The sequence below is a fragment of the Sceloporus undulatus genome, chromosome 1, assembly GCF_019175285.1.
Source record: "Sceloporus undulatus isolate JIND9_A2432 ecotype Alabama chromosome 1, SceUnd_v1.1, whole genome shotgun sequence".
Taxonomy (NCBI): domain Eukaryota; kingdom Metazoa; phylum Chordata; class Lepidosauria; order Squamata; family Phrynosomatidae; genus Sceloporus; species Sceloporus undulatus.
Window position 1 is genome coordinate 6,318,333 of NC_056522.1, and position 26,510 is coordinate 6,344,842.

Consider the following 26,510-nt stretch of genomic DNA (forward strand, 5'->3'; position numbering starts at 1 on the left):
CCAGATGGTGCAGCTGGGAGACGTGTGCTCCAATAAGAGGGCCCTTATATCTGGGGTCCCTCAAGGAGCCATTCTGTCTCCCAGCTGCACCATCTGGAACCTCCCAGAGAGGTAGGATCGGAACCATTGGAGCGCAGTGCCCCCGATTCCCACCTCTGCTAGGCGCTCCAGAAGGATACCATGGTCTATGGTATCAAAAGCCGCTGAGATGTCCAAGAGCACCAACAGGGACACGCTACCCCTGTCAATGCCCAGACGGAGATCATCGACCAAGGCGACCATGGCAGTCTCAACTCCGTAGCCTACCCGGAACCCGGTTTGAAATGGGTCCAGATAATCCATATCATCCAAGATCGATTGAAGCTGGATTGCAACTGCCCTCTCGATCACTTTCCCCAAGAAAGGCAATAGCGAGACAGGCCGATAATTATTATGCATCAGGGGGTCTAAGGAGGGCTTTTTTTAACAGCGATTTTACAACGGCCAATTTTAAGCTGGTTGGAAATTGCCCATCCCTAAGAGATGTATTAATTATGTGGTGCAACAGAGTTGTTACAACCGCACCCCCCTGAGCCACTAGCCACGAGGGACAGGGATCGAGAGAACAAGTTGTCTTCCTAACACTTCTAGAGATCTTGTCCACATCCTCAGTACTTACTGACTCAAAGTGATCCAGTACAATTGAGTCCACGGAAGCTCTGGAGACCTCTACTCTGGTTTCTGAACAAATAATGGCATCTAGATCAGCCCTTATCCGAGAGGTTTTATTCACAAAGAAGTTGTTAAATTCGTCGCAGCAGGCCTTGGATGGTTCCAAAATAGGGTTCAGGGAGGAGGGTAGCTGAGTAAGCTCCCTCATTACCCTGAACAGCTCTGCTGGACGCGACTCCACGGACGCGATACGAGCAGCATAGAATGAATTCTTTGCTGTGTCTATCGCCACTCCATAGTCCTCCAAAAGGGAGTCCAGAAGTGCCTTGTCGGCTGAGTCCTGGTGTGTCCGCTATTTGCGCTCTAGTCGTCGCAGGACCCGCTTCCTTGCCCGGAGATCTTCTGTATACCAGGGCTGCTTTTTGGAAGCAGGCCTGAGAGGACGCTTGGGAGCGATACTGTGTATAGCCCTGGAGAGATCAGTGTCCCAGGTGGTAGTCAGGGCATCAACAGAATCGCCGTCAGATCCAACCATATACCCCTCTAGGGCTTCTTGTAACCTTTTGGGTTCCATCAACCTTCGAGGGTGGACCATTCTAATAGGTCCGCCACCCCCGGGGGGGATCTGGGTAGATGCCTTAATATTCGCCTCAACCAGGAAATGATCCGTCCATGACAAGGCGGAAATATTGGTTACTTCTGCCCAGGGAGTTTCCATGTCCGTACAAAAGACCATATCGAGAGTATTACCAGCGGAATGTGTTGGCCCCATAACCAATTGAGACAGGCCCAATTTGCTGTGGACCCAGAGCTCTCTGCCAAAGAAGGTTAAGTATCTCAGAAAACAACATATCTTAGAATTCCATTGCACTGAGCCATGAGAAATAAAGCAGTGTCAAACTGTATTAATTCTGCTATGTAGATGCATCCAGAGAGAAAGCAGAGGCACAAGAAAAAAGATGCTTCAGAATCATTACTCTTGAGTACATGGTTAAACCGGTTACTGGTTGGTTTCCACACCGAAATTACAAGTGCCAGTGAAAGCCTTTAAATGGTTCAGATCAGGATGGCTAAAGGACTGATGGCACTTGTATGAACTTGTCCTCCCTCTGCTTTCAGATTGCTCAAGGAAGCCTGGCTTACGACGTTACGTTCTTGCCCAAGAGTGCAAGCCCATTACATTGGTGGCACCATTTCTGAGAGATCTTTTTAAAAGAAAAAAAAATCAGTTTGGTTTTCTTCACAGGTGCTGACCTGGATTTTTTAAACTGTTTTAATTTTTATTTTTTTAATTGTAGGTGTTGTTCACTAGGCACTTTCTGAAGCAATACGGTTGGACCTTGGTATCCACAGATTTTTTTATCTGTGGATTCAAGCAGCCACAGCTCGAAAATATTCAAAGGATATATAAATTCCCAAAGCAAACCTTGTTTTTCCAATTTTATATAAAGGAGACATTTCACAGTGCCATTGCATTTAATGGGACTTGAGCAGCCGCGGATTTTAGTATCCATGGGGATTCCTGGGAACAAACCCCAGCAGATACCAAGGGCCCACTGTATTTCTTTTCATCTGGCCTGCATCTCCCATCAGCAATGAAGCTTCAGTCAATGCCCCCAGGTTATATTATTACAGTATAAGAAAGAAAGAAAGGAATTCCCTCATCTACCTTTCCCCTCTGTAACATGAGTCCCCTTGTTGTTGTTGTTGTTGTGTACCTTCAAGTCAATTCCAACTTATGGTGACCCTATGGCAAACCAATCATTTGGAAACATGTCTTCAGAATTTTACCTTTCCCTCCCTCTGAGGCTGAGAGAGTGTGACTTGCCCAGGGTCACCCAGTGGGCTTCTGTGGCCAAGTGAGGATTCAATTCCCAGTTCAGCCATTAAACCCACGGAATGACCTTGAGCAAGTCACACTCTCTCAGCTTCAGAGGATGGCAGTGGTAAACCCCCTCTGAAGGCTCTTGCCAAGAAAACCCAGTGATAGGTTTGCCTTAGGGTCATCATAAGTCAGAAATGACTTGAAAACACACAGCAACAAAAACAAATTTGCCTTCTGCCTGCAAACTGATCCCACATTCCATAATTTTGTCCCGCTTGCAATGTCCAGTTCTGGGCATCACAGTTTAAGAAGGATGTTGACAAACTGGAATGTGTCCAGAATTGGGCGATCAAGATGGTAAAAAGCAGTGATGTAGACTCAAGTCAGTTCACTTGGTCTTAAGTCAGACTTAAGTTACTTCAATGACTTGACTTGGCAAAAATGACACACGGACTCGATTTGACTTAAGACTTGTATAGTTTTAGGGACTGACCTGCTGGTGCCATCCACTTTGAGCAGCAGGCAAGATCCATTCCCAGGACATGGGGCATGTTTCTTGGAGGAGACCAGCAAATGCATTAGGCAATGGGCTTGAAATGGAAGGATCCTTCTAAAGCTTTTCAAAACTTTAGAAGGCTCCTCTGATGTGCAATGGGGACAAGCTGCTGAGCAGACCTCAGCCCTCACCTCAAGCCCATTGCCTAATGTGTTTGCTGTTTGGTAGCCACCAGCACTCTTTGGCAGAGATGTCTAAAGACTTTGTAAAATTACAAATCCCAGGATTCCATAGGATGGAGCTTCAGCACTTAAACTGGTGTCAAACTGCATTATTTCTACAGTGTCGGTGCCCGGGGGATTATGGGAGCTGTAGTCCAATTTTTAAAAATAATTATAGCCCTAAAGTCCTATGAATTTGCAGAATTTGGCTCTGATTTCTCAGTTTGGACTACAAAGGGACAGCTTTTCAGGCTTAAGTCCTTGGCTCCCTCTTCTAGTAATTTTTCTCTCCTTGCCAGCCGTAATTTGAATAACCAAGCTGTGACGAATTTATCACGCAAGAGAGGTGGAACCCTTCCACCTGCCCAGGCTTGCTTTTGCCTGTTCTTCTCTGCCCTGAAGTGTATTTTTGTTTGGGGAAATGGAATGAAACTCTGAGGCGTTTCTAGTGTCGGAGGGGAATTAATGGCCCGTTTATTAAAAAATAAAGCCTTTGCATGTGTGGCATCTGCAACTTGTCACCCGGCCAATAACTGCAGGCGAATGCAAGGCAAAGCAGAGATGTCACCTTTTGAACCCAAGCGTTGAGAGCCTTGGTGTGAATCCCTGTGTGTTCAATAGCTCTGCCAGCATACCACCCTGGGTGTAAAATGGGACACTCCCCAGGATTCAGTGTTCCCAAATTCTCTCGGTGGGTCTTGGATTTGGTCCCACCACCATCACGGAAGGCCCCTGAGATCTAATGGATCTCTTCCAACCTCAATAGCTGCTGGGAGATTGGCTGGAGGCCAAAGCATCGCAGCGGCCCAGTGGCTTCTGTTGACAGGTGTCTCTATACACATGCACACATGCTGCCATCCTGACCCACATACAATCCCACACTATCTTTTTGGCCCCAACCCAGCTTCAATAGCAAACTGGAGTTCTGTTCCCAAGACCCACCCTGGGCTCCTGGAATAGGCAGGGTGTATGTAAACTTAGCCACTGAGGGCATATGTCGTGCCATGCCAACTGGAGACTTCTTTGTCAGTGGGGTGGTGAACCCTCTCTGGGTTTTAGTCTGAACTTTAAAGCTACTATCTCAGATCCTGAGCCTATTGTGGAGGAGGGTTCAGCACTGTGAACAGATTCTTTCAAGTTTGGAAGATGTATTGTCTTCACTAGGGCCTGATTCCCACTACCTTTTAAATTGGATTGCAAATCAGTTTGAACCAGTCCAATTGACCCTGGTTCCCACTCAAACTGAATTGCTGAAGTGATTCAGAAAGAGGGGCCGTGCACTAGACCCATTTAACCCGCCTCTTTTTGATGCTGATTTTTTTGCACATCTTTTTGGATAAATCGATTCCACGCAAGTGAGAACCAGATGCAGATCAGAATCGATTTAAATTTGCCCTTTGACTGGCTGGAGTGAGTCCATTTTGAATTGATTCATTTGTGACTGTGAACCACAAGTGGGTTATTTTACAGGGGGAAAATGTGATCAGGACAAATGTAGTGTGAACCACGCTCGGCTGTCAAATCGATCCATTGATCCAGATCGCAAACTGATTTATTTGTGGGTGGGAATGAGGCCTAGGGTTGTCAGATCTGAGTCTCCATGGGTCATCTCCAGGTGGGAGGCAAAAGTGCAAATTCTCCAGTTTTGTTGGGCAAGAGGAAAGAGCTAGGTGCACATCCCTAGCTCAGCTTGCAACAATTTGCAAGGATTCATCTGTTGGCTGCTGCAAGGAGAAAGAGCGCTCCTGAAAGTCTATGCATTTACGTACTTAGTGAGTTTCTTCCTTCTCTCTCCAGCTGTGTGTTGCCAGGGCTTATTTTCAACTCTGCTCTGCATCTACTTTCTAGCTAGAAGCAAGTAGGCTAGATTAAGTGTGCTTTAGGCAGTCTCAGTGCAGGTGAGAATTGCCCTGATTCACTTTGAAATCACACCCATTATTTCAGATTTCTCTCTTAATTTCCAAACAGGAAAAGATTGTGTGTGTGCGTGAACAACTGTGGTTTGGTAGTTGATGCGTAACTCTTAATGGTATCACAAGGGGCCATCCCTAGGTCTCAGGTTTTGGCCCAGAAACCTCAGGACGTGGTGAGTTTACATGGCCAAGCCAGGATTCAAATCCTGGTCTCCACAGGCATAATTGAAAGCTGAAACCGCTACAACACACTGGCTCTCTTGAACATAAAGATAGCAATTGTTTAAATAAGAATCAAAGCTGTAATTCATCAACAGTTAGAAAAGCACCTAAAACATAAATTGTGGGTAGTTGCAATGGTAACCAGTCCAAACAGATTTCAAAATAACCAGTCTGCTTGACAGGACAATGGAAAAGGTTACAACATAACAGGTCTTGGGATTCAGTACTTCTAATGAAAGCAAGAGGTTTCAGTGCTATGATTCCTCTTAACATAGGAACAACAGAGCAATCGGAAAGTCCCGGGTACTAAGGCTGCATACGCACTGGAGAAATAATCCAGTTTGACATCACTTTAACTACCATGGCTCAGTGTTATCGGATTTTGGAAACTGTAGTTTTGTGCGATATTTAGCCTTCTCAGAGAGCTCTGGTGCCACAACAAAATATAATTCCCATTATTTCCGCAGCACTGGGACACTATCAAAGTGGTGTCAAACTGGATTATTTCTGCTGTGCAGATGCAGCTGAGGGTTCTTCAGTTGAGTACATTTCAAATTTCAATATGTAGTGTCTTTAACCTTTTGAAATTGTTTGTTTTTTAAAAATTGTATTTTTAATGCTATGTATTGCTGTAAACTTGGGCTGTTTTAAATTTTGTTAGCTGCCTTGAGTCCCTGTACCAGGGGGAAGGTGGGAATAATAATAATAATAATAATAATAATTATAATAATAATAATAATATGCAACTATTATATAATGCTCTTACTAAAGTGTACACACATGACGTGAAATTTTTTTTTACAACTGCAGAAAGAAAACCACCTACAGTTCCATGCATTTTGCTCAACAGCAAGGGATAACCTCATTCCTTTTGTGATGTAACTGTAACTTTTAGTGATTTTTACTGTTATAGAGGCACAACCTCCCTATGTGGTGAAGGAGGAGGAAGATTACCAGGCGCAAGTGCTTGCTCATGGATTTTGAGATGACAATGAAGTACACCATTAGTAAAAACATCACAAACTAAGGTGTCTTTTGATATCTGATGAAGAGGCCAGTGAAGCTTTGAAAGCTTGGATGGTGATGATATATTTATTACCCACCTCTCCCCATGGATCAAAGTGGGGGAAAACAACAGATTAATACATACACAACATTAGTGATACAGAACATCAGTTTCAGCAGGCTTATCCAGATGATTTTCAAATCATGAATTTTAAACATAGGTCGTTTTAGAATGTGTATGTCTTATTTGCCCTTTTAAACCGTTGCATGTTTTAATTAATGCGTTTTGACTATATTGTGCACAACAGGAGGTTTTCATAACAAACACAGAAAGAAGAGCTGGGAGAAACTGACAATATAATGAACTATGGGGCAAAACAAACCGCCCTGAAATGACAGACTGGAGGCTCCTGTTCTAACTCTGTAGGGACGCTGCAGCAGCCAAAATGCACGGCATCCCTCAGGAGTAAAAAGAACCTGTGAAAAGCAAGTTCTTTTTATGGTACCCGGCTGATGTCACGAGTGCACCATTATGTCATCCCTTATGTCATCATGGCAGTGCCCATGTGGACAGGATGCTATCATGATGCCACCGCCCATATGGACTAGGATTCTGGAGTGTGTGGTTGCTGCACACTCTGAATCCCTAGTATCAGCAGCGGCACATTGCTTCGGGCCCATCTATCCCAGGCCTATATCACGACAATGTCCCAAAGGAATAAAAACATAACTCTAACATATATGCAAGGATCATATATTTATATAACATAACCATGATGCTGTAATACTGCAAAACACAGAAGACACAATCCAAAGTGCTATAGAAAACTATGTATCCCAAACTATGTCGATGTGCTTTCTCTGATCCTGACAACATCTGTTCCAGTAAAATAATTTGTGGAAATCATTTTGCCATTTACTGATTGTGGAAATCATTTTACAGGAGCAGAGGTTGTCAGCTTCAGAGGAAGCACATGGACATAGTTTGGGATATATAGTTGTCTATAGCACTTTGGATTGTGTATTCTGTGTTTTGCAGCATTACTGCAATGTGGTTACTACATATAAATATATGATCATTGTATGTATGTTAGAGTTGTGTTTTGGAGTATTACTGCAATGTGGTTACTACATATAAATATATGATCATTGTATATATGCTAGAGTTGTGGTTTAGTTCCCCACCTCCATCCATGGGGAGAGGCAGGTAAGAAATGAATATTATTATCACTACTAGTAGTAGTAATAGTAGATAAAACACACATCAGTTTAAAACAAAAAATAAGAGACATACATATTAAAACAATCTACATTTCCAAGTCATAATTTAAAATTCACAATTTAAAAATCATCTGGATAGGGAAGAAACTGGTCTCTAATGCTCTCAGCTGATGTATTTTGTGCTTTGGAGTTGGCTCAGTAAGAGTGTCCCTGCTTTGTGCATTTTGAATTTTGTTCTAAGGCGCCCTGCATTCCTCTTCTAGGCCCTTGTCTGCCTCGTCGCAGAAGCCATTAAGACCGAGGTCCAGACTCTTCAGGATATTATCCAGCATGAGATCCAGACCACCTTTGAGATCTTGCAGCTCAAACTCCAGAAAAGGTCCCTAATCCTGAACCCGCCAGCCCCTTACCCTCCGCCACCCAGCCCTGAGGCCCAGGGAAGGAAAGGCAGCAAAGTCCAGAATAAGTCATCCAAAACTCAGCAGAAGGGGGAGGACAAGATAAAAAAGCAGCAGAAGAAGAAGAAATAAGAAATGAGAAATGAGCAGCAACAAGGATTTGATATTCAAGTTCTTCCTGAAACTGACATACTTTGGGAAAGTTCCTACAACTCCTAGAATCCCCCACACTGGTTGAAGGATGCTGGGAGTTGTAGTCAAGGAAACAAACTTTTCCATGGCTGGGCAAATTTGACCATACTTATCCTTAGGCAGAAGCAGCCAATGGCCCTCTTGTTTTGGAGTGGGGAATATATTATGCACTGAGTTTTACAGGAGGGATAGTTTGGAGATGAACTCAAAATTGGTCCAGGAACTGGAGTCACAGTGAAGCCACCGCCTCCCTTCTGATTTTTATAATAATAACAATAAATTTTTATTGATATGCCACCTTTCCCACAGGATCAAGGCAGCTTACAATACCAAATAAAATGCTGTATTTGCTGTGTCTTTGACTTTCCTTATCTTTTGGACTCCATCTCTGAGATGGCAAACCTGAATCTGGCTTGTACAATTTGTAGGATAACTGCTCCTTAAAAAAAAGAATGGGTGGATCCTTCAAGGTGGAAGATTCATATATCATGGAGAAATATATCTAGCCTATTATTTTTGGCACACACACACACACACAGACAGTATGATAGATAGATAGATAGATAGATAGATAGATAGATAGATAGATAGATAGATAGATAGATAGATGATAGACAGACAGACAGACAGACAGACAGACAGAATGTATGCTTATACTACTCCATACTGCAGAAATAAAACATGCAGTATACATCCATCCAGGTAACAAAGTCAAAAACACACACACACACACACACACACACACACACACACACACAATATATATATATGCAGTATACTTGTTTATATTATTCCAGGTAAAAGAATTGATACATATATATATACAATACTGCATACATATATAGTATATGAGTATACATGCTTAGATTACTTGACACTGCAGAAATACATACATACACACACACACATATATATATATAATATACATGCTTATATTACTCCAGGTAGCAGAATGTGTGTGTGTGTGTAATATACAGTAGTATAATATAGTATAGTATAGTATAGTATATTGATTCTGCTACCTGGAATAATATAAGCATGTATACTGCACTATCTATCTATCTATCTATCTATCTAGTATGTAGCACACAAAACCTCTCCTCTTCCCCCATCCTTACAAATCTTAAATGGCAGACTCCAGGAACAGATTTACCAGCACAATAAGAACAAGACCTATATCTCTCTCTCTGTTCACAGGGAAAGAAATCTATCAGCAAAGAGACTCAAGCCAACATATGTCTCTAAATGTGTGTCATTTTTTGGACATCACCAGACATGGCTTAGTGTTCAGAGACCAGTGTAGCTACACTGCAAAAATAAAGTAGGCTGACACCACTTCAGTTGCTATGGCTCTCTCCTATACAATCCCGGGATGTGTGGTTTGGTTGAGGCACCAAGCTCTCTGACAAACCAGGCTGAGAACCTCACCAAACTACACATCCCAGGATTCCACAGGATTCCAGAGTATAAAGCCATGTCATTCAAAGAGGTGTCAAACTGCTTTCTTTCTGCAGTGTGGCTACATACTTATATTCTTTTGCTCACAGTGGGCCTTGTGATACTCCATCTTGGTTGTTTCAAGATGTTTGTTGTGGTTTTTTGCATCCCTCTTTTCTTGATCCCCTGTGGCATCTCTTCCAAATAAACTGAATGTTTGATTTTCCTAAAGCTATGGCTCACTCTAAGCTTCCATCGAAGGTTGAACAATCCTAAAACCAATAAGCCCTAAACATATGTAATTCTGTGTTGGAGCCCTTAAAAAACCCTGGATTTGACAAATAAATATTTACCTAAATCCTGAAAACCAAAATCAGGTTTGGCCATGCCATCGTATTTCCAATTTCTATGTATGGGTATAAAAGTTGGACAGTGAAGAAAGTTGATAGGAAGAAAATAAACTCATTTGGACAGTGGTGTTGGAGAAGATTTCTACAGGTATAATGGACTGCTAAAAAGACATATTAATGGGTCCAGGAATAGATCAGGCCTGAACGCTTCCTTGAAGCCAAGTTGACCATTGGACTGTTTTACCATACCATGAGACGACATGATTCATTAGAAAAGACAATAATGCTTGTGGTACAGTGGTTTGAGTGTTAGACTGCAACTCTGGAGACCCGAGTTCAAATCCCAGCTTGGCCATGGAACCCCTTGGGTGACCTCGGCAAGTCACACTCTCTCAGCCTCAGGGGAAGGCAAGGGCACACCTCTTCTGCAGAAATCTTGCCATTTGTGATAGATTCACTTAGTGTTGTCGTAAGTTGTAAATGGCTTGAAGGCACACAGCAACAACAACAACAAAAGTAGAAGTCAGTAGGAAAAGAGGAAGGCTCCATTCTAGATGGATAGACTCAATCACAGAAGCCACAGCTGCCCTGAGTTTGCAAGACCTGAGTAGCACTACAGACCACAAGGTCTCTCATTCATAGGGTTGCCAGAAGTCAAAGTCAACTTGATGACAGTGAAGAACACCAACAGGTCCTACTGTTAGTCTCGACTCAAGTAGACTCATTAGATCAATGGATTCCTAAATGCATAGATTCACTTTTCAGCAATCCATTGAACAGGCCTCTTGTATCTTGGACTTAACTAATAAGCCTTTGGTCCTCCTGATCCACCTTCCAGATGGACATAAATAAGCAGAGCACAGTTGGCAATGACCCTTCCAAAGTGCATCGGAACGCAGCACCTTCTGTTCAAAGCCATCTTGTGTGGGACAGGCCATGAAACTGATCTGGGTGGTTCAGCCTGCATATGAACATAATTCAAGTCTTTTGTGGGGGTTTGGGGCTATGTGGACATGTTCTAGAAGAGTTTGTTTTTGACGTTTCGCCAGCATCTGTGACTGGCATCCTCTCCAAAGATCTGAAGATCTTCTCTGAAGATGCCAGCCAGAGATGTTGGAGAAACGTCAGAAATAAACTCTTCTAGAACAAAGCCACGTAGCCCAAAAAACCCCACAAAAAACAATGGATGCTGGCATGAAAGCCTTTGACTCCTCATAATTTAAGTCATCTGGACCTGATGGAACAATTTTTATCTGGTCTTGCCATGAGCCTCCAGGAACAGAGTTTAAGAATCCAAAGGAATGCGAATTAATTTGATGGCCTCCGTAGAGCAAGGAGAGTAAACAATGTTTTTCAAATAGACAAATCCAGATATTTTAGGCAAAAGTCAGTGCTCCTCAGGATGGTATTTGCTTTCTCCTCCCATCCAGTTGCTTCCTCTTCAAGAGACCTCCAGCTTCTGCACTTTCATCAGCATCTCAGGCAGGAAAGAAGGTCAAATCCAGGGTCCCACCCTTTCCCTCCTTCCCCCTCCTCAAATTGTTTTTAGGTTTCTTGGTCATCTTTAGCCTTGCTTGTTTTGCTCCCAGGGGGTCTGGGGGAAAATCAGACGCTCCTTTGGCTACTGCCTGCCATCCAAGGCAAAGCGGGTCATTTCCTTCCTGAGACACCACAGAAAAGTGGGCTTTTGAGGACAAAATACAGCATTGCGTGACAGACCCCTAAGACTCAGTATGCAATGGGATCTTGTAGCACTTTGAGACTCACTGAAAGAAAGAAGCTAGCAGCATGAGCTTTCACAAACCAATAGACTCAAGTATGTGAAAGCCCATGCTACCAGTTTCTTTCTTTCAGTTATTCTCAAAGGTGCTACAAGATCCCTTTGCATACTGTACTGGTTTTCCAGATTAACACTGAATTCAGACCCCCTAAGGAACTAGCATAGTGGTTGGAGTGTTGGACCACGACTCTGGAGACCAGGGTTCAATTCCTCACTTGGCCATTAAACCCATTGGGTGGCCTTGGGCAAGTCACATGCTCTCAGCCTCAGGGGAAGGCAATGGCAAACCTCCACTAAAGAAATCTTGCCAAGAAAACCTCAAGATAATGTGAAGTCAGAGGCTTTCACAGCCAGCATCCATAGTTTTTTGGGTTATGTGACTGTGTTCTGGAAGAGTTTATTCCTGATGTTTCACCAGCATCTCTGGCCGGCGTCTTCAGAGATTGATGGCATAGAAGTGAGTGGGGTATATATATATACTGTGTGACCTTTGATTGAGAGGAAATGATGTACATGTTAATCTGTGTATTGTTCTGTTGTTGAATGGCAAGGCCTCTGGGTGCCTACTTAATTTATGAGCCACTGTCTGCTGGGAACCCCCCTTGACCCTGGGTGGTTTTTATTTGCACTTGCTGGGTCTTGATTTTGGTGTTTTTTAGGACTGGTAGCCAAACTTTGAGGCGAACCAGACTGCCCCGCAAGAGTGGCTTCTGGTCGACCTTTTGAGCACTGGATCGAAGCCATGGCAGCTGCACGCTGTGGCCCCAATCTGGCGTTTCTCCAGCCCAAAAAGAAGCAGCAAAAATCTGCTCCTTTTTTGTGACGGAAAAAAGCCACCCCTTTCATCGCACCAGTGGCTCTTCTGCATTTCTGCGGCATGTGACATCTAATTGCTGCACCATAGGAATGTCCCAACACTGCCCGCCATCTGGTCAGGCGTGTGGCGTGATGCCAGCTTCGGGGTGGAGTCAGGGCATGTGGTGTTCGGTCTTTTTGCTGGTCTGTTCAGCCAGATAATTTACTTTCAGGGTTTCCTCTTTCCTGTGAACTTGTCTAAGTGTTTGTGGATTTCAGTGGCTTCCCTGTGCATTCTGACCAGATAGTTCTTGGCATGATCCAGAATTTCAGTGTTTCAAACAGCATTTTATGACCAGGATGGCTTATAACATGTTCTGCTACTGCTGCTTTTTCTGGCTGATCCACTCTGCATTGTCTTTCATGTCCCTTGATTCATGTTTGAACCTCTTCCCAGAAGACGGCCACCTAGCCTGAAAAACCCACCAAAAAAACCCTAGCCCCAAGATAAGTTTGCCTTAGGGCCACTATAAATTGGAAATGACTTGAAGGCACACAACATAGGACTTTATCACATAGGGGAAATTGGGGGTTTAACCAGTGATTAACTCGTGAAAATTGTGCAATCGTGATTAAGATTTTCACACGATGTCGACATTAAAGTGCCATTATCCTGGGAATAAACTGACAATAAACTGCAACAAATTATTCACCAGGAATCCCGGGAATGAATTGTTGCTTTTTATTGCCTGGTTATTTCCTTGTTATTCCTGGGATAATGGCTCTTTAAGCACAGTGTGTGAGAAAATCTTTAATTGCGATTGAGCAATTTTCATGGGTTCATCGCTGGTTAAACCCCTGATCTTCCCCGTGTGATAAAGTCCATACACATACTAGATGTTACTCCAAAGAAAAAAGGTGCCTTGGGGAGAAAGGAAGGCGAGAACAAAATGGCAGATCCACCTAGGATCAAAAGAGTACCAGCTGTATTGGGACATATTCAGGTAAAATAGCTTCCAGAAAACAAATGCTGATGGAAATCATGAAGGAGAATCCTCTCCAACATAAAAATGGGAGACATGTGGACAAAAAACATCAGAGTGTGGTCAAGGTAGCAAAAGGTATGAACAAAAAAGAAAACATAAAATAGGAAAGGCTGCAGCTGTTTTCTCTTGGCTGAGCCTTCTGGGAAAGGCAAGATTCTGCCCCTTCTCTCTTCTCTCCACTGAGTTATTGGAATGCAAACTGCTTTTGCACTTCAAACTCAGGCTGCAGCTGCACTGCAGAAATAATCTGGTTTGAGACCACTTTAACTGCCATGGCTATGGGATTCTGGGGATTGTAGTTTATTGTGGCACCAGAGCTCTCTGAAACAGAAGGCTAAATATCTCCCAAAACAACAATTTCCATAGGATGGAGCCATGGCAGAAGAGATTTGGGTGCATGGCTAATGTTCAATGCATGGAGATTTGATTTAGTTACAGTATAAAGATCAAAAGTGGGCAGGTACCACAGATATTCAATTTATGCTTTGCCAGGTATGCGCTAGAGTTTCAGGTTGCATCTTGAATTTTCCAGTGGGCTGCTTTGATCGATGGAGCAACAGGCAAACAACAGTTGATCTTCCATTTTGGAAACATTCTCCTATATAGGCCTCCTCATGTTTTGAAGCTCACTGCAATAGACTGGACAAAACAAAAGAAACTTCATGTCAGAATTAGGAGTCTGGCAAAGTTAGGAATATCAGAAACAGAGTGAGAATGGGTTCTGAAAAGGTTACTATTAGGAGTTTGTTAGAGGTAGGAGTAGGAGATGTTAGAATAAATCAGGGTCAGGGTTAGAGTAAGGCTGCATCTGCACTGCTGAAATAATCCAGTTGGACACCACTTTAACTACCATGGCTCAATGTTATGGAATTCTGGGGACTGTAGTTTGTTGTGGCACTAGGGCTGTCTGACAGAGAAGGTTAAATGTCTCACAAAACTACAAATCCCAGAATTCCCTAGCAATGAGTCATAGAAGTTAAAGTGGTGTTAAACTGGATTATTTTTGCAGTGCAGGTGCAGCCTGAGTTAGAATATGAGTGAGAGAGAGCATGAGAGAGTTGAGTTGGAGTAGGATTTTGACATATAAAATAAGTAATCTTTGATCTTATGTTCAATTTCTGTTAAATCACTTTCTGTATTATACACTTAGGTTTCCAAGGATGCAACTTGGCACCACTGTAACTGCTGCAGCTCCGTCATACAGCATCCTGGGATTTGTCATTTTGTGAGGTGCCAACACTCTTTGGCAATGAAGGCTAAAAGCCTTGTAAAACTATTACTCAATGGTGGTGGGGTCCAATGGGGAGATTAGATGAATAAAGTCTCTTACAGGAACCATGAGGGCATCTAAAAGGTCTCCACATTTAAGGCTGCAGCAAGTGGAGGTCCTCATATTGGTGGCCATATCGGTGGGATAGTGTGAAGCCACAAAGGCTATTCTTATGTAACTTTCAAGTTGAGTATACTTTCTTAAAGCAGGATCAAACTGGTATAAATGTATAGTGCAGATGCATTCTATGTCTCCCTTGGGCATCTTTCCATCAAGGAAGCAAGCAAGGCAAACAAATTCAGAGACATAACTGTATTAGTCTGGAATATCAGTATAATAAATAAATAATAAAATTTTTATTTTTATACCGCCCTTCCAAAGATCAGGGCGGTTAACAACATAATAAAACACAACATGTACATTAAACATCAATAGTTAAAAACAAATACACAAACTAGTATGCAAAGGGATCTTGCAGCACCTTTGAGACTACCTGTGCAAAAGACGTTGTGGCATGGGTTTATGAAAGCACGTGCCACAACTTCTTTTGTGCAGTAGGTCTCAAAGCTGCTGCAAGATCCTGTTGTGAGAGGGAGAAATGTCCCCAGTTTTATGCAGCTGTGCTTCTTATTACTTGTAAGTGGACCTTTTCCGAAAATAATCCCACATACCCTCAGATCTGTTCCAACAAACCCAATTTATGACCCATCAGATGCGCTAAACATTGTTTTGCCCGCGGTGTGTATGAAATAAATAGGAAAACCTAAGGGTGGCCATATATGCACATAAGGGGATGGGGTGAGAGAAGGCGGGAGGGAGAAGGAGAATGGAGGGGGGTTATTTCTCCCCCAAAGGATAAACACTTCGTGATTTTTTCCTCAGCGATTCCCTTAGACATAAAGGTAGCCCCAGGACTCATAACATCCGGCTGGAGGGGCCCAGCTCTTGTTATCAGGCAGGAAACAGTGCTGGACACACATCCTTTCCAAAAGCCTCCTCCAGAGGCAAGACTTGGCTGGAAAACACAGGGCACAGCAGTGTGTCTTATTCCTTCTCCTCAGCACACCCAGGTCGCGTTGCCACTATGGTTTAAAGCGAATTGGCGGTCGGGTTATATGAGTGTCGTTTCCATTTGAAACCAGTTCCGATCCTACTGTGATCGGTTTCAATCGCAACAAAGCGAGGCAATCACAAAAAAACCCTGCTCTTTTCTGACACTAGTTCTTTGGCGGTTAATTTGAAAAGAATCAATCCCAAAGCATGTTCAACAAGTGGGAACAACGGATCTGAATCGCATCATTCTGGAGGGGAGGGACTAATGGCAGAGGGGTGTTTACCATGCCTCCTCAGTTTTTGGTAGCTCCACCATCCCCCCCGCTTCCCAGCGCTGCCTTTGTGCTTGTGGTGTGACCTACGGGCACATGATTTTTTAAAAAAACAAAAATAAAATTGATAGAAGATTTGATTGATTGATTTTGCAATTACTTGCAATCAATTTGTTAAAAACTGATAGAAGATTCAATTAATTGGTTTTGCAACTACTTGCAATTACCCGGGCAATGCCATGACAGCGCATAGTGATGCAAATAGTTGCAAAACCAATGAATCGAATCTTATATCAATATATATATATAGTTTGCAAGCTGGACTGCCTGGGCTGCCACTTCAGTCACCAATAACGCACAGATGATTGACATGCAATTTGAAGCGACGCAAACTAGTGGAGATGACAATCGTGCCAAAAAAGAAGCAATTGCAAGGGGATAATGACAAGATCTGTTTTCATGATGAGAACGACAGACCTTAGGGAATTGAATTAGGAATCAATTTACCAACAAGGCTAATCGCAAACTGGTTTAAAGTGGGAATGAGCCCCCACAGAGAATCCTCCCTTTTGTACGGCTTTGGGGAAAAACGATGCTTCGCAAAGCAAGACAGCATCTGAAGAGGCACAACCACAGCCATGGGGGTCTCTCTCGGAGGGTTTCCATTGTTGTTGGGTGCCTTCTAGTCCTCACTGACTCATGGTAACCCTAAGCAGAACTTAGCATGGGCATCTTGGCAAGATTTGTTCAGGAGGGTTGCCTTTGCCTTCCTCAGAGGTTGAGAGAATGTGTCATGCCCCCAGGTCACCCACTGGGTTTCCATGGACAAGCTGGGATTCGAACTCTGGTCTCCAGAGTGGTAGTCCAATGCTCAAAACAGTGCTGGCTCTCTTACAGGAAGGTTTCAGAGTGGGCTTGACCTTGCTTTCCTCTAAGGCTGAGAGAGTGTGACTTGCCCAAGGTCACTCAGTGGGTTTCCATGGCCAAAGATGGATTCAAAGCCTGGTCTCCATAGTTGTAGTCTAATGCTCAAATCATTACATCATGCTGGCTCTCTTGCAGGAGGGTTTCAGAGCGAGCTTGCCCTTGCTTTCCTCTAAGGCTGAGAGAATATGACCCAGTGGGTTTCCATGGCTGAGTGGGGATTTGAACTCTTGTCTCCAGAGTCATAGTCCAATACGCAAAAGATTTTCTCGGGTAGTGTTTGTGCCTTGTCTTTGCTTTCCTCTGAGGCTGAGAGGATATGACTTGCCCAAGGTCACTCAGTGCATTTCCATGGCCAAACACAGATTCAACCCCTGGTCTCCAGAGTGGTAATCCAATGCTCAGATCGCTACCCCATGCTGCCTCTCCTACAGGAGGGTTTTAGAGAGGGCTTGTTCTTGCTTTCCTCTGAGGCTGAGAAAGTGTGACTTGCTCAAGGTCACCTATTGGGTTTCTATGGCCAAACATGGATTCAAGCCGTGGCCTCCAGAGTCATAGTCCACCACTGAACTGCTGCACCATGCTGGCTGTCTTGCAAGAGGGTTCCCATATCTTTCAACATATCATAAGTGGAAACTAGGACATATTTGATGCAGTAGGTTTCTGCAATTTCTGTTCTTGCAGGGGGTTTACAAAGGCTTGAAGGTTGCTCAGACCACCAGATGATGATGAAGATGAAGATGAAGATGAAGATGAAGATGAAGAAGAAGAAGAAGAAGAAGAAGAAGAAGAAGAAGATGATGATGATGATGATGATGATGATGATGATTTGTGAAGTCAAAGGCTTTCATGGCTGGCATCCATAGTTTTTTGGTGGGTTTTTTGGGCTATGTGGCCATGTTCTAGAATATTTCATTCCTGACGTTTCGCCAGCATCTGTGGCTGGCATCTGCAGAGAAATTTTCTGAAGATGCCAGCCACAGATGCTGGCAAAATGTCAGGAATAAACTCTTCTAGAACATGGCCACAGAGCCCGAAAAACCCACAAAAAACCTATCATGATGATTGCTTGAAATCTTGAGTTAAGTTGGGGGAGTGTCCATAGAAACAAAAGATATTTGAAAGAGCTCACTGGTCAAGAAAAGGATAAGAACCATTGCTGTAGAGCAGGGGTTCCCAAACCCGGGTCTTCCAGATGTTTTGGACTTCAGCTGACAGAATTCCTGACTGCTGGCCAAATTGGACAGTTTTCCTAACTGCAAAGGATTTTGTAAGACCTTTGCACCCCGACAAGCTTTGCAAGGCCTTGGGTCCCCGTTGAGCTTTGCAAGACCATAGCTCCTTTGCAGGGGAGCCAAGGTGAGTGAGTAACCTTGGAGCTAAGGTCATCTTCTGAGCAATCCTTGGACACATTCCTGATTCAGAGGCTGCAGGGACTCACAGCCATATCCAGGACATTTCCTTCTCCTTGGCTGACTCTCAGGCTGGCACATAAGGGGAGAAAAACCAAAGAAAAAACAAACCCTACCACCTGTTTCTTCAGCTTCAAGGAAATGATCTCCTCCTCAGGACACGCTCACTCACGACTGGGCTGGGTTCCAGTGGTGTCCAGGAAGGATGACGTAACCGTGGCTCAGGATTACTAACACAGCAGTTTGCACGACAAACATGCAATGTGAAATCTGGCTGATGGATCAATAAAGGCAGAGGCATGCCTTAGTGAAGGAAGTTTAAATGTGTCTGTTTTGTATGTTTTTGCTCTGAGTCCCAGAGGACTCTCATGCAGTAGATTTAAAAGGACATGCACAAAACCCTAATTTTCATGTGCACATGACATCACAAGAGTTCTGGACACTATTGGACTGCAACTACAATCAACCATCACCATTAATTATGTGGAAGGCTAGGAGTGGTGTGAGATGTAGTCCAACAATATTGGGAGGGCTATGCCTTCCACAGCTACCATTCAAAAATCTAGTTTTCAAAACATACTTTTTTCACTGCGCAGATCCCAAGCTTTATACTTGCAGACATTATTCATGTTTATTACACCATCTATAGATTGTTGGATTTATAAGAAGGTTAAATAGATAGTATTGATTCTCAAGAGCAGAAGCAGATGTAAGAACTGGGGAAAGGGCGGCATGCAAATGAGGATGAGGAGGAGGATGAGGATGGAGACGGAGATGCCCTCCTGAGCATTCATTCTTTAACAGAAAGTTTGGCACCAGAGGCAGAAATAACATAGAAAGAACTGGGATAGGTTATACTACAAAAAGAAGAGCAGTTCAGTGTGCTTCAGCTAACCTTTCATCCCAAACTAACACTATGCACTGGTGAAATGAAACAACCAGCTCAGATAACCCTTTATTGTTGTTGTGTGCCTTCAAATCATTTCCAGCTTATGCGAACCCTAAGGGAAAGGGTTTTCTTGGCAAGTTTTATTCAGAGAAGTTTTGCTCTTGTTATCCTCTGAGGCTGGGAGAGTGTGACTTGCCCAAGATCACCCGATGGGTTTCATGGCCAAGCTGGAATTCAAACCCTGATCTCCAGAGTTGCAGTCCAACACTCAAACCACTATGCCACACACACACAAAACACTTCAAACCTTCTAGAGACTACTTGAAGGCTTCTTTCAAGATGCAGACAGGGAAGCTTTCTTGCTTTCTTTCTTTCACCAGCTTGCACTTTTCTTATTATTTCCATTTTGGTAGTCAAATTTGCAGATCTACGTTTCTTTACCTGTTGTGTGGCTGGCTTATCTATTTTTCCCTTTTCTTGCTGTTCACACATGTACATTGTGCATTTTTGCACATGGGTTTGTTGCCCGTTGTTGCACATCAATTCATGTGTATATTGTGCAATTGGTTGTATTGCACATGGTTGTGCATTATGCAATTGGATGCACATTTGGCGGTGGCTGGTGGTGTGAGCCTTTCATTCATTTCTAACTTATGGCATCCTATCACAGGGATTTCTTGGCAAGATTTGTTCAGAGGGGGGTTTGCCTTTGCAAAAACCTCTCTGAGGCTGGAAAGAGTATGACTTCTCCAAGGTCATCCAGCAGGTTTCAATGGCTGAGTAGGATCTGAAAAGAGTTGTAGTCCAACACTCAAACCACTACTCCACGCTGGCTCTGTTTTAACTGTGTAACCAGCAACATCACACAGCTAAACTGTTTGGTTTGGAATGGTAAAAATCAAAGTGAGAGCTGTCTCCATGCATTTTGGCTTAAAGCAATTTTTCTGACGGGAAAAAAAGCCTTAAAAACCAGGCTTTTTTTATTTATGGCTATTCTGATCAGATTTATGAATGTCAAGGTATGCTTTTCAAAAGCATACCCCTTTTCAAGCATAAATATAGTATTTTCAAGCCATGGAAGCTTGAATCCATGGGTAAAATAATCCATGGATATGGAGGGCTGACTGTATGACCAGTTATGAGCGGCCATTTAAAAAACCTGTATAAGCTGGTTGAGAATTTTTAAATACTGGGAGTTCTGAAATAAACATAGGCTCCACATTTAACTAGTCAAATTAGGAGCATTCTTATGCTAGAAAATTTTTGTTGTTGTTGTTCATTTTGGGAACCATCCATCATCTAATCCAGAGATCCTCCAGCACAAACCCCATAAAAGTAGAGGGGGAAGTTGGTAACTGAGTTTCCATTGTGGAGGAGGAGGACTTATTCATCGGTTGCGAAGTGGGAAAGTGTTTGTACATTTAAGGCTGGTGCACCAACTGCACCCTTTCCTGGAAATATCCATTTTGGTCATGGTGAGGCTTGCCTTCATTGCATTCCTACCAAGCTAGGTAGGGACCTTCAAAGTGTGTTAAGAAACCGCATCTGGTCCAGAATATTGCAGCCAGACAGTTGACAGGGGAGGACATTGTAACAGTTTCTCTGCGTACCAAACTGTTCCTGTTGTGCACAGTTCAAGGAACTGCAAAACGTTACACAACTTTTGTCCAGATTATTCAAAGCATTGCATTGTCCCAATGTCTGCCTCAATTTTAAGATGAGAGAAACAAGGGTATAGCAACAGGAGGGAGCAACCTAAAGCATTGCCCCCACATTTGAATTCTGCTACCTCCCCATTAGATTTTCCTCCAATCCCCAGATTTCATAGAGTCTGGAGATTGGGAAAGGAAATGTTTTGCTTTTATGACAAAGGAAGTTTGAACGTGAAAAAAAGTTTCAGTTGCTTTGTGCTTTTATTATACTGTGCAATCAAACTGCTTCAGTCCTAGCAATGTTGCCATACTGTGAACCGCTTAGGCTTCTTAATAAAGCTTGCTGTTTTACACTGAAGCTTGGATGTTTGAGCTGAGGTCTGTCAGCACATGACAATCTATAGCTGCGTGTAAAAATTCAGCCTCAGCATTGACATGAGTGCTGATATCGTACAGGTGTTCAGTGCTTCATCAGAGAATGGCAGATTTAGTCATCATGGCTTTTGAAATTAAGCTGTTTGAAGCAATTTCAAGTAGGTAGTTTCTTTGCCCAATTGCAGAGAAATCACAGTGCATTAGAGTCTGTTGTCTGCTACTCCACAGACCAGGACATGAACCCACAAATTCAGATTGAAAGACAAGAATTCAATATGGGACTTGCATCTTTTAAAGTGGACTTAGGTGTGAACTGAAGAAATAGAAATTAGCTGCTTTGCAATGTCTGCATTTTCCTATGGGCTGCTGTGACATTAGTACATATGGGCATCCATTGCACAATGGTGAAGTGACTGATGCACCATGGCCAATGTGCCATGGGCACCAATGTGCATTGGTGCACTTCCCAGTGTGCATCTGGACCTGAGCTAGAAACTGCTGGAGGACAACAGGAGCACCAGATGTGCATCAGAAGTACCCAGTGCACATCAGAAGAGCCCAATGCCTATTGTAGCACTCTAGCTGTTGCCGTACCCACAGTATCCTCAGCACTCTTCTCCAGCACCAGATCTCAAATGAGTTGATTTTCTTTCTATCCACTTTCTTTACTGTCCAGCTCTCACATCCATACATGGTGATGCGGAATACAATGGCTTGGATGATCCTAATTTTAGTATTCAGTGTTACATCTTTGGTCTTTAGGATCTTGTCTCGTTCTTTCATAGCTGCCCTTTCCAATACTAGTCTTCTTTTGATTTTTTGACTCCATTCTAATCAAAGTTTGATCCAAGGTATGGCTATTCATTGACTATTTCTATTTTGTAGTTGTCAAGGATGAATTCATGCAGTACTTCCATGGTCATTATTTTTGTTTTTGCCCTGATATACACTTGATATGCATCTTCTCTATTCACTAACAGGGTGTCATTGCATCTCTGCAACACAGATGAAGATTCATAAAGTTACACAATATAGATTGTGATGCAGAATCTCAGCCAAGAGATTCCATCTAAGCATTAGGACGACTGTAAAAGCTGTTCAAGAGTGGAACAGACTGCTTCAGAAGGTAGTGGCTTCTTCTTTGGAAGTTTTTGAACGGGAGTTGGATGGCTTTCTTTTGGAGGTGCTTTGGTTGCATACTCCTGCAAGGCAGGGAGTTGGACTAGATGCCTCTCCAGTCCCTTCTAACTCTATGATTTCATGACACCATAATAAACATCAAGATGTCCCATGGAAAACTACAAGAATGCAGCCCATGAAGGCGGTTAGTTATTCGCTCCTGCGTGTTGCTGGAATGTGAGTTTATTTAATTGCCAAGCGGTGAGATGCTATCATTGTGATAAAGGATATCAAGATCTTTGGTCTCATCAGTGATCCCGGAAGGCGCCTATCATTTTGCACCAATCGGATCTGAGAATAGGCTTAGAACGAGAGAGACAGAGACACGGAAAGAGCGAAAGTGGGTGTTTGCTAAATGATCCACACCCCAATCAATCCGTCAATAAGCCACCAATATAAGGTTTACACTTGGCAGAGAGATGAATGCTGCTCAACCTTGGTTAGGTGGAATCCCTCTATCATACCACAGCAAGGCTTTTTAATAAAGCAATTAAGTGCAATCAAGCAGCTTATGAAGTAATTATATGTTTAAAGGTTGCTCCTCAAAGCATTCCAGCGACAGCGATAATCACATTACCAAAGTCAGTAGCCTTCTCCTCATGATGATAATCTTGCAAATCTACCCTGCACAGACATTACATTGATTTAATTTGGGATTCTTCTTCAGCTTGTCTAAGAGATAGGTTTCTTTTCTTTCCATCTGAACATGCATATGCTGAATGCAGGGGCATCATTAGGAAGATGCGAGGAGTGTGGCCCACACCAGGTGATGCCCTAAAAGGGCACCAGGTGATGCCCTGTTTCCCAAACATCTCCCTCTTGGCAAAAGCTGGCTGTGGTGTATGTCCCTTTAAAACGCTGGAGCTCAGTTGAAGAGATGGTGTGAGTGAACAGAGGTTTGGTGGGAGGAATAGAATAGAATGGAATAGAATAGAACCATAGAGTTGGAAGAGGCCACAAGGGCCATCCAGTCCAACGTCCTGCCATGCAGGAACTCTCAATCAGAGCATCCCTGACAGATGGTCATCCAGCCTCTGTTTAAAGATCTCCAAAGAAGGAGACTCCATCACACTCCGAGGAAGTGTCTTCCACTGTCGGACAGCTCTTATTTTCAGGAATTTCCTCTTAATGTTTAGCTGGAATCACTTGCATCCATTGTTCTGTGTTCTAGTGTCTGGAGCGTGTCCAAAGGAGGGCGACTAAAATGGTGAAAGGTCTGGAAACCTTGCCCTATGAGGAACGACTCAGGGAGCTGGGGATGTTTAGCCTGGAGAAGAGAAGGTTAAGAGGTGATATGATAGCCCTATTTAAATACTTGAAGGGATGTCATATTGAGGAGGGAGCAAACTTGTTTTCTGCTGCTCCAGAGACTAGGACCCGGAGCAATGGATGCAAGCTGCAGGAAAAGAGATTCCACCTCAACATTAGGAGGAATTTCCTGACAGTAAGGGCTGTTCCACAGTGGAACACACTTCCTCGGAGTGTAGTGGAGTCTCCCTCCTTGGAGGTCTTCAAACAGAGGCTGGATGGCCATCTGTCGACGATGCTTTGATCTGGATTTCCTGCATGGCAGAATGGGGTTGGACTGGATGGCCCTTGCGGTCTCTTCCAACTCTATGATTCTATGATTCTATGATTCTATGAGCAGCAGAAAACAAGCTTGCTCCCTCTCTTTTCCAGGCTAAACACACCCAGCTCCCTAAGTCATTCCTTCGCCATTTTGGTCACCCTCCTTTGGACACGCTCCAGTTTCTCAACGTCCTTTTTGAATTGTGGTGCCCAGAACTGGACACAATATTCCAGGTGGGGCCTGACCAAAGCAGAATACAGTGGCACTATTACTTCTCTTGATCTAGACACTATACTTTTGTTGATGCAGCCTAAAATTGCATTGGCCTTTTTAGTTGCCGCATCGCACTGTTGACTCATGTTCAACTTGTGGTCTACTTGGACTCCCAGATCCCTTTCACATATAGTCTCCTTAAGCCAGGATGCCTCAGATTTTTTTTAAAATCTATTCTTTTAAAATTTTCTTGAACAACATCACATCTTACCAAATTTTCATCTTAGCCACCTGAAACTATGTGCATGTAAATACGTTTAGGCTGTGTGTGCAGCTGTTGTTTGTTGTTGTTGTGAGCCTTCAAGTCATTTCTGCCTTATGGCGACCCCAAGGCGAAACTGTCATGAGGTTTCTTGGCAATATTTGTTCAGAGGAGGTTTGCCTTTCTCTTCCCCTGAGGCTGAGAGACTGTGACTTGCCCAGTGGGTTTCATGGCCATGCTGGTCTCCAGACTCATAGTTCAACACTTAAGCTGCTATGTCACATGTGCATATGCTACTGTAATTCAAAGGTATAGTTTTAATTTTGCTAGTTGTTTAATTCACAACTATTGCCATTGCATTCAGTGATATATGGGAGTTCGGATTTACAAGTAACATTAGTACTAAAAGCATTACTAAGGATTCTGTATGGTGTGCCATGGGAGGAGGTCAATGCGTGGATGACACTGTAAGTTACTACACAGGTGATGCCAACCCTAGTGATGCCACTGGTTGTATGACTGTGTGCTGCCATAAAAATATCTCCTTTACTCAGTTGAGATTGTCCTTCTGATGGCAGTACAGAAAAATCCCTGGTGTCACTTTACAGCCAAGGGAGGGACTCATGTTTGGAGTCCAAGAACTTTGCTTGGCTGGAGTTTTTGTATTTTCCCCCTTGTCTCTGCATTTTCCATTCTTAATTGAAGAAGTTTACAGATATAACTCAGTTGGCAAGATATATGTACACTGCTCCCTCGGGTTACGAAATTAATTCGTTCCGCGGCCGCTTTTGTAACCCGAAAAGCCTTCGTAAGCCGAAATGCCATAGGCGCTAATGGGGAAGAGCCGCGATTCCGTGCGAAAAAGCCGAAAAAAGCACCAAAATTTTTTTCGTAACCCGGAACAATTATTTCCTATGGGATTTTTTCGTATCCCGGAAATTTCGTAACCTGGGTATTTCGTATCCCGAGGTACCACTGTATTCTTAGGCCCCTTAATGCAACATTTGGTGCCAGAGTTAAAGATAACATGGAAAAAGTAGGGCTAAGTTTCTACAGGTACATCTGCACTGTGAAAATAATTCAGTTTGACACCACTTTAACTGCCATGGCTCCATCCTATAGCATCCCGGGATATGTAGCCTTGGGAGACACCAGCACTCTTTGGCAGAGAAGGCGAAAGACCTTGCAAAACTATAAATCCCAGAATTCCATAGGATGGAGCCACAGCACTTAAAGTGATGTCAACCTGCATTATTCCTGCAGTGTAGATGCACAAAGGTGTTTTTTTAATTCAAAGTTAACAACAAGCCCATGCAATGAAACAACCAGGTCAGGTAAGCCTTGTGTAAGTGAACAAAATGTTAACCTTGTAGAGACAGTTTGGAAGCGATTTCCAAAGTGCAGTCAGAGATGATTTCTTCTTTCACCAGCTTCCACTTTTCTTATGATTTCTATTTTGGTGGCCAAATGTATAGATCTGTTTTCTCTAACATGTTGGGAGGCAAGTAGCTGGTGAGACAGGTTTATCTGTTCCCCTGTTTTCTCTCTGTCTTGCATTTCATGTATGCTTGGTAAGAGAAGCTGGAGACAGTTCTTGTTGACGTTGCCTGTTGCAGGCATATGCACACAGCTAAAAGCAGTTACAGTAGAATTTTTCCCTAGCGCGAGCCTTATAATGCTGTAACCTGACATCAAACATCACCAGCACTTCACCATTCTCTGAGTGCTGATGCAGCTGAAAAAGTTGCAGCTAGGCAGAGGATGAGGGAGGGAAAAAGGGAGGACATAAAATTCTCTACAATAAGCATCTTCACTGTCAGAGGCTTTGTTAACTGAGGGATGATGCCTGTGTATCCATTTCTGCTATTTTGGGCTTTTTATGACCAG

The 26,510-nt window shown here is 43.3% G+C and overlaps 1 protein-coding gene across 1 annotated transcript in view; it reads left to right on the forward strand.

Moving 5' to 3' along the window:
• The window catches only part of C1H8orf74 (chromosome 1 C8orf74 homolog), a 601,672-nt gene that overhangs the window by 43,213 nt on the left and 531,949 nt on the right, over nucleotides 1-26,510 (forward strand). The gene's annotated exons all lie outside the window — the stretch shown is intronic.